This window comes from Corella eumyota, chromosome 6 (assembly GCF_963082875.1).
Source record: "Corella eumyota chromosome 6, kaCorEumy4.1, whole genome shotgun sequence".
NCBI classification, from domain to species: domain Eukaryota; kingdom Metazoa; phylum Chordata; class Ascidiacea; order Phlebobranchia; family Corellidae; genus Corella; species Corella eumyota.
In genome coordinates this window covers 12145447-12158724 of record NC_137495.1, presented here as the reverse complement: position 1 = coordinate 12158724, position 13278 = coordinate 12145447, and the positions used below count along the sequence as shown (strand labels likewise).

The 13278-nt window shown below is 45.6% G+C and overlaps 4 non-coding genes across 4 annotated transcripts; all 4 read right to left on the bottom strand.

The window, feature by feature from the left end:
• Window positions 1-572: 572 nt before the first annotated feature.
• Window positions 573-771, bottom strand: LOC145757255 (U2 spliceosomal RNA). Its single transcript, XR_014285308.1, has one exon. It is a non-coding gene; the product is annotated as a U2 spliceosomal RNA (small nuclear RNA).
• A 7519-nt stretch (window positions 772-8290) lies between these two features.
• On the bottom strand, window positions 8291-8485 carry LOC145757236 (U2 spliceosomal RNA). The gene has a single exon (XR_014285291.1). It is a non-coding gene; the product is annotated as a U2 spliceosomal RNA (small nuclear RNA).
• Window positions 8486-9991: 1506 nt separating this feature from the next.
• LOC145757273 (U2 spliceosomal RNA) lies at window positions 9992-10195 on the bottom strand. The gene has a single exon (XR_014285325.1). It is a non-coding gene; the product is annotated as a U2 spliceosomal RNA (small nuclear RNA).
• Window positions 10196-12173: 1978 nt separating this feature from the next.
• LOC145757235 (U2 spliceosomal RNA) lies at window positions 12174-12368 on the bottom strand. The gene has a single exon (XR_014285290.1). It is a non-coding gene; the product is annotated as a U2 spliceosomal RNA (small nuclear RNA).
• Between the last annotated feature and the right edge of the window lie 910 nt (window positions 12369-13278).

The following is a 13278-nucleotide window of genomic DNA, read 5'->3' as shown; positions in this document are numbered from 1 at the left end:
TGGTTTTGTCGACCGGCATGTTCGGGCATTCTATTTGAATAAGGTAAGTTACCCGTTCTTGAAACGGAGTTTTTTTTAATCAAAACTAGTCGCATAAGAATTTGGTACAAGTTCGTGTACATAAAATATCGCGAAATGTGCGATCGTTGTAAGCGCATGGCCTGTGCTGTTAGGGGGTCGTAAAAACGTGCGTCGTTTTCTCCTGCATTTCGCTTTAAATTCTTTACGCGACAAGCGCCTTGCTCGATCGTTTAGACTGGTTTTGTCGACCGGCATGTTCGGGCATTCTATTTGAATAAGGTAAGTTACCCGTTTTTGAAACGGAGTTTTTTTTAATCAAGTCGCAGACTAAATCGGTGCAAAAATGTGGACATGTTGCTGCCTGGGTAAGTTATGCCGGTCGCCTTAGGGTGCATGCAATCTTAGTTTAATTTTTGCCTAAGACGATATGAAAGCGCTAAATAAGCTTACTCAACCAATTTGTAATAAAAGTTAACTAAGAAAACAACGAAAATGTGACAAAAGCTATGTATATATAGAGTGATGTAATAATAGATAATCCTGCCGCAGCAGGATCGTGGGCCGAGCCTGGAGGTAGTGCAATACCAGGACAACCCGTGAACGGGACGAAGCAAGCTTCAGTTCCGCGTTCTGTATTCAAAAATCCGCATAATACAAAGAGCTAGGCGATGCCTAGCGTCCCAGGTATTACAACTGAGAAGAACAGACTTTTTACTGAACCTTCGTTTTATTTGCAATAAAAGAAGTTTGCCAACAATAATTTTTCTGAGAAAAATAATTATTTTCGTAAAAGGGCCTCCCCTACTGGGGGTGATAAAATTATTTAGGTTTTTAATTGAGGGATTTTTGCGAGTATATAATAAAAGAAATAAACATTACAAAAAGTGCGATATAAGTGCGATCAGTTATAAAATTACAAAACAAAAAACTAAAAGAAAAATCTGCATAGTGTTTAACAAGTTAAGTGCGGCAAGGTGCTGCTCGCATTGAGTTCTTCGAGGCGTTGTAGCCTTGTCCTTGTTAAGGTGAGCAAAAGGAAAAAAAACATTGATTGTTTAAATTGTTCAAAGGGCAAGGCCACGTAAAACAGGATCGATTAATTTCTGTTTATTGCCTCGGAGATGCCCCGACACCAAGATTGCCAGACTTGTTGGCTACCCTTGATAGCCAAAGTGCATACATTTTTCGCAACTTCGGCTTGCTCCCGACCGGAAATCCCCATGGAGCTCAGGGTCAAGTTGTTGCCCTGAGCGTAACTACCGAGCGACCCAATTATAAAGGAGTGAAATTTGACTGGCTGCCCGGTAGCCATGGAGATGTTGCGCACAAGGTTTGAATATTTGACGTGCTTCCGGTCGTTAGCTGCGGCAAGGGCATCGGGTCCGTTGTCAAAAGGGCAGGCAAAGTCAACGACAACAATTCCGCCCCTCCCCCTTAATATCAGGTCGGGCCGGAGATTGCTGCCAGAGACCGCCGCGTGCTCCTCACAGACAGCGTCCACCGAAATCTTGGAAAACCTCCCAGCTGGTATGTGGCGTAGTACCTCCCTCATGATGGAGTCATGCCTTTCTCGGATAGCGGGCATGACTGGTTTGCAGTTGTTAAGGACATGAGGGAGGGTCTCCTCCTCACGTCCGCAGCGGCAGCATTTGATTCCCTCAGGTGGTTTGTGAAACCGAGCTCGCACTTTTTTAACTGGAAGAAGGTTTTGGCGAGCCTTGATGCCGAATGAGTATACATGAGTCGGAAGTAATGCCGGATTTTTGACCCAGTGGTTCGAGTGGGAGTATGCTGAGTGGGCGGTTACGGTCTTTCCAGCATCAGGAAGGGCCGCCCACTGCTCTTTCCAGAGGGTGTTCTGGGCTTGGTGAAGGGAACGAGTAAGTATTTTTCTATTTTTGTTTGTTAATTTTGACCCGTTCACCTCAACGCAAAGCTGGCCGTCAGCGGAGACAAGAAATCTAGTGCGAAGCCTGGGCGACGCCTTGCGAACATATGCAAACAAGCCGCGACCCATGCCCGCACCAGATTTGTCAGATCTACCGCAAACAGGCCCCCCACTCAGGAAAGAGGCACACTGCTCTAGGTTCACATCCGCAGATCGCGCCAGATTACCAGAAAGCAATTTCACCTGCGCAAGTGCAACGGCAGCCACGTCAGGATCGGGCGAGGTCAGCATTTTAAAGGCCTGCGTGGTGGCCATGATGTCGCCATCAGTTGCGATTGATGTTATACCCAAACCCCCGCATCCCATTGGTGTATAAAAAAATGCTGATGCCGCCCGCTTTGGCAACCCAAAGGCAATCCTGACGCAATGCCGGACTTGCTGGTCGAATCGATGCAATTTTGCTTTTGGAAACTGGCGCATTCTTAGGGTGAACCCGACTCGAGGAAGCACAAACCTCTTGAGCGCCAGAAGTTTTTGGTGGGGAGTTAGCTTTGATCTAAAAAGCTTCTCCACCCGGCTAAGAGTATCCTCCAGGACACACTCTGAAGCCCGCGACCCCGCCCCGTAACCCGAGCGAATTCCCAAATACTTGTAAACCTCGCATGGCTCGAGAACCCGAATCTCCTCTCCCGATAAGAGAAAGGGATCCGGGTCTCTCACCCGCCGGCGGCCCACAAGCTTCCAGGTCATCGCTCGGCACTTGCGGGGGTTAAACTTCAGAGCAGCCCATTGAGCAAACTCTTCACAGACTTGAAGCTGACTTTGAGCCTGATCGCGGTTAGACGAAATCAGGCAAGCATCGTCAGCATAAGCCAAAATCTGTGGCCTAACTTCTGGAGCTGACGAAAACCTGTACCCCGCAGAGCCAACAGACTTGACCCCACGAATAAGTACCTCAGCCACCAGGTCGAATATCAGACCGGACAAAGGGCAGCCCTGGCGGACTCCCCTCCCAACTGGAATCTCACCCGTAACGCCCGAGGATCCTCGGATGCGACAGACATTACGGGAGTAGATGTCCGTTATGACCTCGACCAGGTACCGAGGCGCTCCAAATCTGTTAAGGACCGCAGGAATACAGTCATGATGAATACTGCCAAAGGCGTTCTTAAGGTCCAACCAGATGGTATATAAACTCTGGTTGGAAGCCTTAGAATCAGCCTGCGCCGCATCAAGCATGAATACGTGTTCAAACGTCCCCTCCATTGGACGAAAACCCTTTTGCTCGGACGAGAGCGCACCACAATTTGCAGCCCAGCGCTGTAGACGGCGAGCTAGCACTGCGGCGTAAATCTTATAAATGGTTCTGCAGATAGAAATCGGTCTCCAGTTCGAAACGTCCTTAAGGTCACCCTCAGCATTTTTAACAATAAGGGTAACACTCGAGGACCGCCACTGCTCCGGAACCGAGCGCGCGATTCTACAGGTCTCGAAAAGTCTAGCCAAGAGCTTGCCCTTGGGATCTAGCCTCTTCCAGAACCCATAAGAAAGGCGGTCCGACCCAGGAGCAGAAGCGGTGTTAAGAGTTTGGAGGACCGACTCTACCTCCAACGCCGAAATACTAGCCCCACCGTCAGAGCCCTGGGCATCCGAAGACTCTCTCAAGTTAAGCAGCTGAGCGTCCATCCAGGGGGGGAGTCGATTACATTCACCGGGCGCCGACTTAAGATCGGAGCTGAAGCGCTCCTCCAGAATAGCTAAATCAATACGGCATCTTAAGTCAGCGCCCTTGCCCTCCGTTAATTTTCTGACGGTCCCCCTCTGGTCTCTCCAGAAGGCCTCGCGTAGACCATTCTTTCGTTTTGGTCTACGCCCCGACACCCTGTTACAGACCGAGCGGATTTTGGCGCCACGATTGTAACGGGGGGCGGGTTTACGCCGACTTACAGAACCAGCGACGGCCTGAGTCCATGCCTCAAGCTCAGTGCAGAACCGAACAAAGTCGAATGAAGACTCGCAACTGAGAATGATGTCACTCAGCGCGGGGCCACACTCGGCCAAGCATTCCGCAGCGGAGCCAAAGACACTTTGGACAACAGGAGGCAATGCCAATGGAATGGGCTGGTGAGTAATCTGGGTTTGGGCGTTGTTTTCAAGAGGTTTTGGTATAAGTGGTGCTTCCTGTAGGGAAGTTACCGTTACAACTGAATTTTGACATGTGACCGAATTATTTAGGGAAGATATGCTTGAGATGTTCATATACATATCTTCGGGAAAATTTGTATTATAAAAAGTCATATTTGGAAGTGACTTTGATAGTAACGGTAACTTCACTACCTGGGCATAAGTTAGTTTTGGTGGCGGTGTTAGATACTTACCCGGTGAAGATGGCGGGGGCAAAACCAATGGCTGTAATTTTGGTGGGGATAAACTCATGTGATTCGGGCTAAGACTGTCCATAAACGATGGTGTCAACGAGCACTGCATGGGGATCGGAGATAGAATGATATGGGGTTCAATTGGCGACAGCATTGAAGAAGATGGCTGAAGTGGTGCGGACGACAGAGGAGAGAAAAATTTGTTAATTTTTGTTATTTTTGAAATTCTCCCTCTGCCCTCGGCTCCTTGAGGTCGAGTAGGAGCCGGAGAGTCCTCATTCCTACCACAACTTCTCCAATGCTGTGCTGCTTTCAATATTGAACTCGTGCCCTGGTCCACCATGCAGTGACATCTGTTGCATGTTACGTCAAGTTTGACATTTTTGTAATTATGGACAGTCTTAAGATGTTGGACAAGTGCTCGCACTCTTCCGAACCCATTCTGGTGTTTTACACAGTCGCTGTAGTGGCATGCATAGCTGGTATTAATGCCGCCGTAGGTTAATCGAACAGCGGCTATGGCTTCTCCCCCCGCGACGGCCTGCTTCTGGCAGAGCATAGATTTCCCTGCACTGCCAGGAGCAAAAGCCGAATAAGGAAGAGATGGCGCACCAGGATGGGCTTGATGGTAATGTCTACGTGCTGATTTCACAGTTAACCACCTGGACGCACACGTTGGACATGAGAAGGGTTTAATAGGGACTTGAGGAGAGCAAGCCAGTGGAGCGGCGCACGACGAGTAGTGACGCTGCACCGATCTAAGAGTGGGCCCTGTGAATGTCAATTTGCATTTATTGCAAACGGCATGCACAGGTACGTTACAGCCCTTCCAGCCATGACAGCTGGTAAGATGTCTTTTTAAGGACTGCAACGTAGTCTGTGGTGCAGCACAACTCGACACTGGACAAGCAAACCTGGTCGCCCCAACGCCACTATAACAGACGGTAATTCTGTCGTTGGCATCCCCAGCAGGTTTCGGCAAGGCCATATCTAAAAATACAATAAAATAGAGGCAGTAATTGTTGGCAAACAAGAGGTAATATTAATAGTAAAAAACAGTAACAGTGTAAAATGGTCAATAAAAATAAGAAACTACTGTTTGTGGTCTTTTGTACTTTATACACAAAGGTCCAATTTTTACTTCACAAAACAAAAAACAGAATATTATTGAATAAGGTATATTAAGGCAACGTTGTAGTAAAAACAAATAAAAATATTTTTAAAGCATTAAATCTAAAATATTAGGGTAGACGTTTAATAATACAATGCTTGCACTGTTATAAAAAAGGAGAGCGACAACAGCTGATTCACGCTTCACTTGCCTCACGTCACAATCAAGAAAAACCAACACGCCCAAACTGTGAGTGAACGAAGCGGAACAGAACCACTGTTAACTGTGCGAAGCAAATAAATAAAACACCGGTATTATCAAAAGTAAAAATTAAAATAAAGCTGGAAGAACGTCAACTTTTAACAGTTAAACATTAACAGGCACAAAACAAAGTCAAATCCGATTTTAACCAAAACAAGACCGCCAAAAAGGAGCACCGCGCAAAAAAAGGCGACGCACGTTTTACGTTGTAAAAGAGAACTGATGTGCGCTTCACTGACGCCACGTCACAGTGGAAATTTACCGAAAAATTTCACGCTGTACGAAATTAAATGGGTCAAGCGGAACGAGCACAATTTGGAACAAATCCAGCACCAAAATAAAACAAACACGGCCCCAACACTCCAAAATCGAATAAAAACACCACGATTATATGCAGAATCTTAAAATATTTGATGCGGCCAGTCCGCAAACCGATTTTAAATTTGCCGTTTAATTAAAAATTTAAAATGGAAAATAAAATTTTAAAAACTTCGCCAAACACGACCCCAAGAAAACTCTCTCAATGTAAATTAGCAACACCACTCACTTTTTACGATGGTATGGTATGTCTTCTTTGTCCACGTGGCAGTTGTAAGAAGAATTTCCGGTGTTGGTTTGGATTTCCTTTATATAAATTGGTTTTTAGAGCAATTCGCTTGCCCGGAAATCCAAAATCCCGCAAGTATAGAACAGTTCGCCTGCCTGTAAATTTGATGTTATTTTTGCAGAGCAATTCACTTGCCCGGAAATTCTTCCCACGTGGACGAGAGTAGTGGTGTTGCGTACAATACTGTTCGTGATGTTTTCTTCAAATGAGAGAGAGAGAGATAGTCTTTTTCTTTTCGTGTCCTAGGGGCCGAGAAGCGATGCCCAAAAATGGCAGAATCCGATCGAATTCGCGCGGTCTGTCATTCTGTTCGCGGCCGCGATTGGCTAATTCATTTTATTCCAATAGTTGCTTCGCACCCCGTGTACAGGTTGACGGTTTTTCGAAGCGGGGTATCTGTTCACAGCCACCCTAATTATCGCCGCAGTAATTAATTAACGGCGACCTGTGCGCCACAGGAGGCCGCCGTTAGCTTGTGTCGACGCCTTTTTACATACTAAACACAAATGTTGCTAATTATAAAGTTGCCTGGCTCTACTTTGCAAATTTGAATCGCGAAATGGGCGAGCCTTGTAAGCACAAGGTTCGTACTGTTAGGTGGTCGTAAAAACGTGCGTCGTTTTCTCCTGCATTTCGCTTTAAATTCTTTACGCGACAAGCGCCTTGCTCGGTCGTTTAGACTGGTTTTGTCGCCCGGCATGTTCGGGCATTCTATTTGAATAAGGTAAGTTACCCGTTCTTGAAACGGAGTTTTTTTTAATCAAAACTAGTCGCATAAGAAATTGGTACAAGTGCGTGTACATAAAATATCGCGAAATGTGCGATCGTTGTAAGCGCATGGCCCGTGCTGTTAGGTGGTCGTAAAAACGTGCGTCGTTTTCTCCTGCATTTCGCTTTAAATTCTTTACGCGACAAGCGCCTTGCTCGGTCGTTTAGACTGGTTTTGTCGACCGGCATGTTCGGGCATTCTATTTGAATAAGGTAAGTTACCCGTTCTTGAAACGGAGTTTTTTTTAATTAAAACTAGTCGCATAAGAAATTGGATTAAGTGCCTGTACATAAAATATCGCGAAATGTGCGATCGTTGTAAGCGCATGGCCCGTGCTGTTAGGTGGTCGTAAAAACGTGCGTCGTTTTCTCCTGCATTTCGCTTTAAATTCTTTACGCGACAAGCGCCTTGCTCGGTCGTTTAGACTGGTTTTGTCGACCGGCATGTTCGGGCATTCTATTTGAATAAGGTAAGTTACCCGTTCTTGAAACGGAGTTTTTTTTAATCAAAACTAGTCGCATAAGAAATTGGTACAAGTGCGTGTACATAAAATATCGCGAAATGTGCGATCGTTGTAAGCGCATGGCCCGTGCTGTTAGGTGGTCGTAAAAACGTGCGTCGTTTTCTCCTGCATTTCGCTTTAAATTCTTTACGCGACAAGCGCCTTGCTCGGTCGTTTAGACTGGTTTTGTCGACCGGCATGTTCGGGCATTCTATTTGAATAAGGTAAGTTACCCGTTCTTGAAACGGAGTTTTTTTTAATCAAAACTAGTCGCATAAGAATTTGGTACAAGTTCGTGTACATAAAATATCGCGAAATGTGCGATCGTTGTAAGCGCATGGTCTGTGCTGTTAGGGGGTCGTAAAAACGTGCGTCGTTTTCTCCTGCATTTCGCTTTAAATTCTTTACGCGACAAGCGCCTTGCTCGATCGTTTAGACTGGTTTTGTCGACCGGCATGTTCGGGCATTCTATTTGAATAAGGTAAGTTACCCGTTTTTGAAACGGAGTTTTTTTTAATCAAGTCGCAGACTAAATCGGTGCAAAAATGTGGACATGTTGCTGCCTGGGTAAGTTATGCCGGTCGCCTTAGGGTGCATGCAATCTTAGTTTTATTTTTGCCTAAGACGATATGAAAGCGCTAAATAAGCTTACTCAACCAATTTGTAATAAAAGTTAACTAAGAAAACAACGAAAATGTGACAAAAGCTATGTATATATAGAGTGATGTAATAATAGATAATCCTGCCGCAGCAGGATCGTGGGCCGAGCCTGGAGGTAGTGCAATACCAGGACAACCCGTGAACGGGACGAAGCAAGCTTCAGTTCCGCGTTCTGTATTCAAAAATCCGCATAATACAAAGAGCTAGGCGATGCCTAGCGTCCCAGGTATTACAACTGAGAAGAACAGATACTACACTTGATCTTAGCCCTAGGGGCCGAGAAGCGATGCCCAAAAATGGCGGAATCCGATCGAATTCGCGCGGTCTGTCATTCTGTTCGCGGCCGCTATTGGCTAATTCATTTTATTCCAATAGTTGCTTCGCACCCCGTGTACAGGTTGACGGTTTTTCGAAGCGGGGTATCTGTTCACAGCCACCCTAATTATCGCCGCAGTAATTAATTAACGGCGACCTGTGCGCCACAGGAAGCCGCCGTTAGCTTGTGTCGACGCCTTTTTACATACTAAACACAAATGTTGCTAATTATAAAGTTGCCTGGCTCTACTTTGCAAATTTGAATCGCGAAATGGGCGAGCCTTGTAAGCACAAGGTTCGTACTGTTAGGTGGTCGTAAAAACGTGCGTCGTTTTCTCCTGCATTTCGCTTTAAATTCTTTACGCGACAAGCGCCTTGCTCGGTCGTTTAGACTGGTTTTGTCGCCCGGCATGTTCGGGCATTCTATTTGAATAAGGTAAGTTACCCGTTCTTGAAACGGAGTTTTTTTTAATCAAAACTAGTCGCATAAGAAATTGGTACAAGTGCGTGTACATAAAATATCGCGAAATGTGCGATCGTTGTAAGCGCATGGCCCGTGCTGTTAGGTGGTCGTAAAAACGTGCGTCGTTTTCTCCTGCATTTCGCTTTAAATTCTTTAAGCGACAAGCGCCTTGCTCGGTCGTTTAGACTGGTTTTGTCGACCGGCATGTTCGGGCATTCTATTTGAATAAGGTAAGTTACCCGTTCTTGAAACGGAGTTTTTTTTAATCAAAACTAGTCGCATAAGAAATTGCTACAAGTGCCTGTACATAAAATATCGCGAAATGTGCGATCGTTGTAAGCGCATGGCCTGTGCTGTTAGGTGGTCGTAAAAACGTGCGTCGTTTTCTCCTGCATTTCGCTTTAAATTCTTTACGCGACAAGCGCCTTGCTCGGTCGTTTAGACTGGTTTTGTCGGCCGGCATGTTCGGGCATTCTATTTGAATAAGGTAAGTTACCCGTTCTTGAAACGGAGTTTTTTTTAATCAAAACAAGTCGCATAAGAATTTGGTACAAGTTCGTGTACATAAAATATCGCGAAATGTGCGATCGTTGTAAGCGCATGGCCTGTGCTGTTAGGGGGTCGTAAAAACGTGCGTCGTTTTCTCCTGCATTTCGCTTTAAATTCTTTACGCGACAAGCGCCTTGCTCGATCGTTTAGACTGGTTTTGTCGACCGGCATGTTCGGGCATTCTATTTGAATAAGGTAAGTTACCCGTTTTTGAAACGGAGTTTTTTTTAATCAAGTCGCAGACTAAATCGGTGCAAAAATGTGGACATGTTGCTGCCTGGGTAAGTTATGCCGGTCGCCTTAGGGTGCATGCAATCTTAGTTTAATTTTTGCCTAAGACGATATGAAAGCGCTAAATAAGCTTACTCAACCAATTTGTAATAAAAGTTAACTAAGAAAACAACGAAAATGTGACAAAAGCTATGTATATATAGAGTGATGTAATAATAGATAATCCTGCCGCAGCAGGATCGTGGGCCGAGCCTGGAGGTAGTGCAATACCAGGACAACCCGTGAACGGGACGAAGCAAGCTTCAGTTCCGCGTTCTGTATTCAAAAATCCGCATAATACAAAGAGCTAGGCGATGCCTAGCGTCCCAGGTATTACAACTGAGAAGAACAGAGGGGGTGGTGACTACGGCAAGCCGTATTTGACATCCCAATAAAGGGATTGCTGTAAAGCATGTCCTCACCAGAGGCCTTTTACAACCCCTGGTGGTTGAAAAAGGTTGTAGTGTAATACTACCCCCAGCACAGTTAGCAAACGTAATGAAGCTGTGTGGGTTGAAGGGCGCATAGCTATCGTGGTTGGAAGGTTTTAACACCAAGCCACACCCAGCGACTAGAGCTTAATCACTTAGCTTGGCAAAACCACTTTGCAATCGGCGGGAAAAATTTCACGAAACCCTTTCCGATTGCTGTGGCTGCTTTCGCTTGTGAGCTGCTAGCCATGTACCAGATTTCAGCGGGCAAACAATGCATAACATGTGTGCAAAGTGCAAAGTGCTGAGTGAAAGTGAATGTCAGCAATGTGAGCATACTTTCATCTGGCGTGATCGCTTCTCAGTCTTTGGGCCTTAGATCCAGCAATAGTGCCAACGACGTCACTACACTTGATCTTAGCCCTAGGGGCCGAGAAGCGATGCCCAAAAATGGCGGAATCCGATCGAATTCGCGCGGTCTGTCATTCTGTTCGCGGCCGCTATTGGCTAATTCATTTTATTCCAATAGTTGCTTCGCACCCCGTGTACAGGTTGACGGTTTTTCGAAGCGGCGTATCTGTTCACAGCCAACCTAATTATCGCCGCAGTAATTAATTAACGGCGACCTGTGCGCCACAGGAGGCCGCCGTTAGCTTGTGTCGACGCCTTTTTACATACTAAACACAAATGTTGCTAATTATAAAGTTGCCTGGCTCTACTTTGCAAATTTGAATCGCGAAATGGGCGAGCCTTGTAAGCACAAGGTTCGTACTGTTAGGTGGTCGTAAAAACGTGCGTCGTTTTCTCCTGCATTTCGCTTTAAATTCTTTACGCGACAAGCGCCTTGCTCGGTCGTTTAGACTGGTTTTGTCGCCCGGCATGTTCGGGCATTCTATTTGAATAAGGTAAGTTACCCGTTCTTGAAACGGAGTTTTTTTTAATCAAAACTAGTCGCATAAGAAATTGGTACAAGTGCGTGTACATAAAATATCGCGAAATGTGCGATCGTTGTAAGCGCATGGCCCGTGCTGTTAGGTGGTCGTAAAAACGTGCGTCGTTTTCTCCTGCATTTCGCTTTAAATTCTTTAAGCGACAAGCGCCTTGCTCGGTCGTTTAGACTGGTTTTGTCGACCGGCATGTTCGGGCATTCTATTTGAATAAGGTAAGTTACCCGTTCTTGAAACGGAGTTTTTTTTAATCAAAACTAGTCGCATAAGAAATTGGTACAAGTGCCTGTACATAAAATATCGCGAAATGTGCGATCGTTGTAAGCGCATGGCCTGTGCTGTTAGGTGGTCGTAAAAACGTGCGTCGTTTTCTCCTGCATTTCGCTTTAAATTCTTTACGCGACAAGCGCCTTGCTCGGTCGTTTAGACTGGTTTTGTCGGCCGGCATGTTCGGGCATTCTATTTGAATAAGGTAAGTTACCCGTTCTTGAAACGGAGTTTTTTTTAATCAAAACAAGTCGCATAAGAATTTGGTACAAGTTTGTGTACATAAAATATCGCGAAATGTGCGATCGTTGTAAGCGCATGGCCTGTGCTGTTAGGGGGTCGTAAAAACGTGCGTCGTTTTCTCCTGCATTTCGCTTTAAATTCTTTACGCGACAAGCGCCTTGCTCGATCGTTTAGACTGGTTTTGTCGACCGGCATGTTCGGGCATTCTATTTGAATAAGGTAAGTTACCCGTTTTTGAAACGGAGTTTTTTTTAATCAAGTCGCAGACTAAATCGGTGCAAAAATGTGGACATGTTGCTGCCTGGGTAAGTTATGCCGGTCGCCTTAGGGTGCATGCAATCTTAGTTTAATTTTTGCCTAAGACGATATGAAAGCGCTAAATAAGCTTACTCAACCAATTTGTAATAAAAGTTAACTAAGAAAACAACGAAAATGTGACAAAAGCTATGTATATATAGAGTGATGTAATAATAGATAATCCTGCCGCAGCAGGATCGTGGGCCGAGCCTGGAGGTAGTGCAATACCAGGACAACCCGTGAACGGGACGAAGCAAGCTTCAGTTCCGCGTTCTGTATTCAAAAATCCGCATAATACAAAGAGCTAGGCGATGCCTAGCGTCCCAGGTATTACAACTGAGAAGAACAGATACTACACTTGATCTTAGCCCTAGGGGCCGAGAAGCGATGCCCAAAAATGGCAGAATCCGATCGAATTCGCGCGGTCTGTCATTCTGTTCGCGGCCGCTATTGGCTAATTCATTTTATTCCAATAGTTGCTTCGCACCCCGTGTACAGGTTGACGGTTTTTCGAAGCGGGGTATCTGTTCACAGCCACCCTAATTATCGCCGCAGTAATTAATTAACGGCGACCTGTGCGCCACAGGAGGCCGCCGTTAGCTTGTGTCGACGCCTTTTTACATACTAAACACAAATGTTGCTAATTATAAAGTTGCCTGGCTCTACTTTGCAAATTTGAATCGCGAAATGGGCGAGCCTTGTAAGCACAAGGTTCGTACTGTTAGGTGGTCGTAAAAACGTGCGTCGTTTTCTCCTGCATTTCGCTTTAAATTCTTTACGCGACAAGCGCCTTGCTCGGTCGTTTAGACTGGTTTTGTCGCCCGGCATGTTCGGGCATTCTATTTGAATAAGGTAAGTTACCCGTTCTTGAAACGGAGTTTTTTTTAATCAAAACTAGTCGCATAAGAAATTGGTACAAGTGCGTGTACATAAAATATCGCGAAATGTGCGATCGTTGTAAGCGCATGGCCCGTGCTGTTAGGTGGTCGTAAAAACGTGCGTCGTTTTCTCCTGCATTTCGCTTTAAATTCTTTACGCGACAAGCGCCTTGCTCGGTCGTTTAGACTGGTTTTGTCGACCGGCATGTTCGGGCATTCTATTTGAATAAGGTAAGTTACCCGTTCTTGAAACGGAGTTTTTTTTAATTAAAACTAGTCGCATAAGAAATTGGATTAAGTGCCTGTACATAAAATATCGCGAAATGTGCGATCGTTGTAAGCGCATGGCCCGTGCTGTTAGGTGGTCGTAAAAACGTGCGTCGTTTTCTCCTGCATTTCGCTTTAAATTCTTTACGCGACA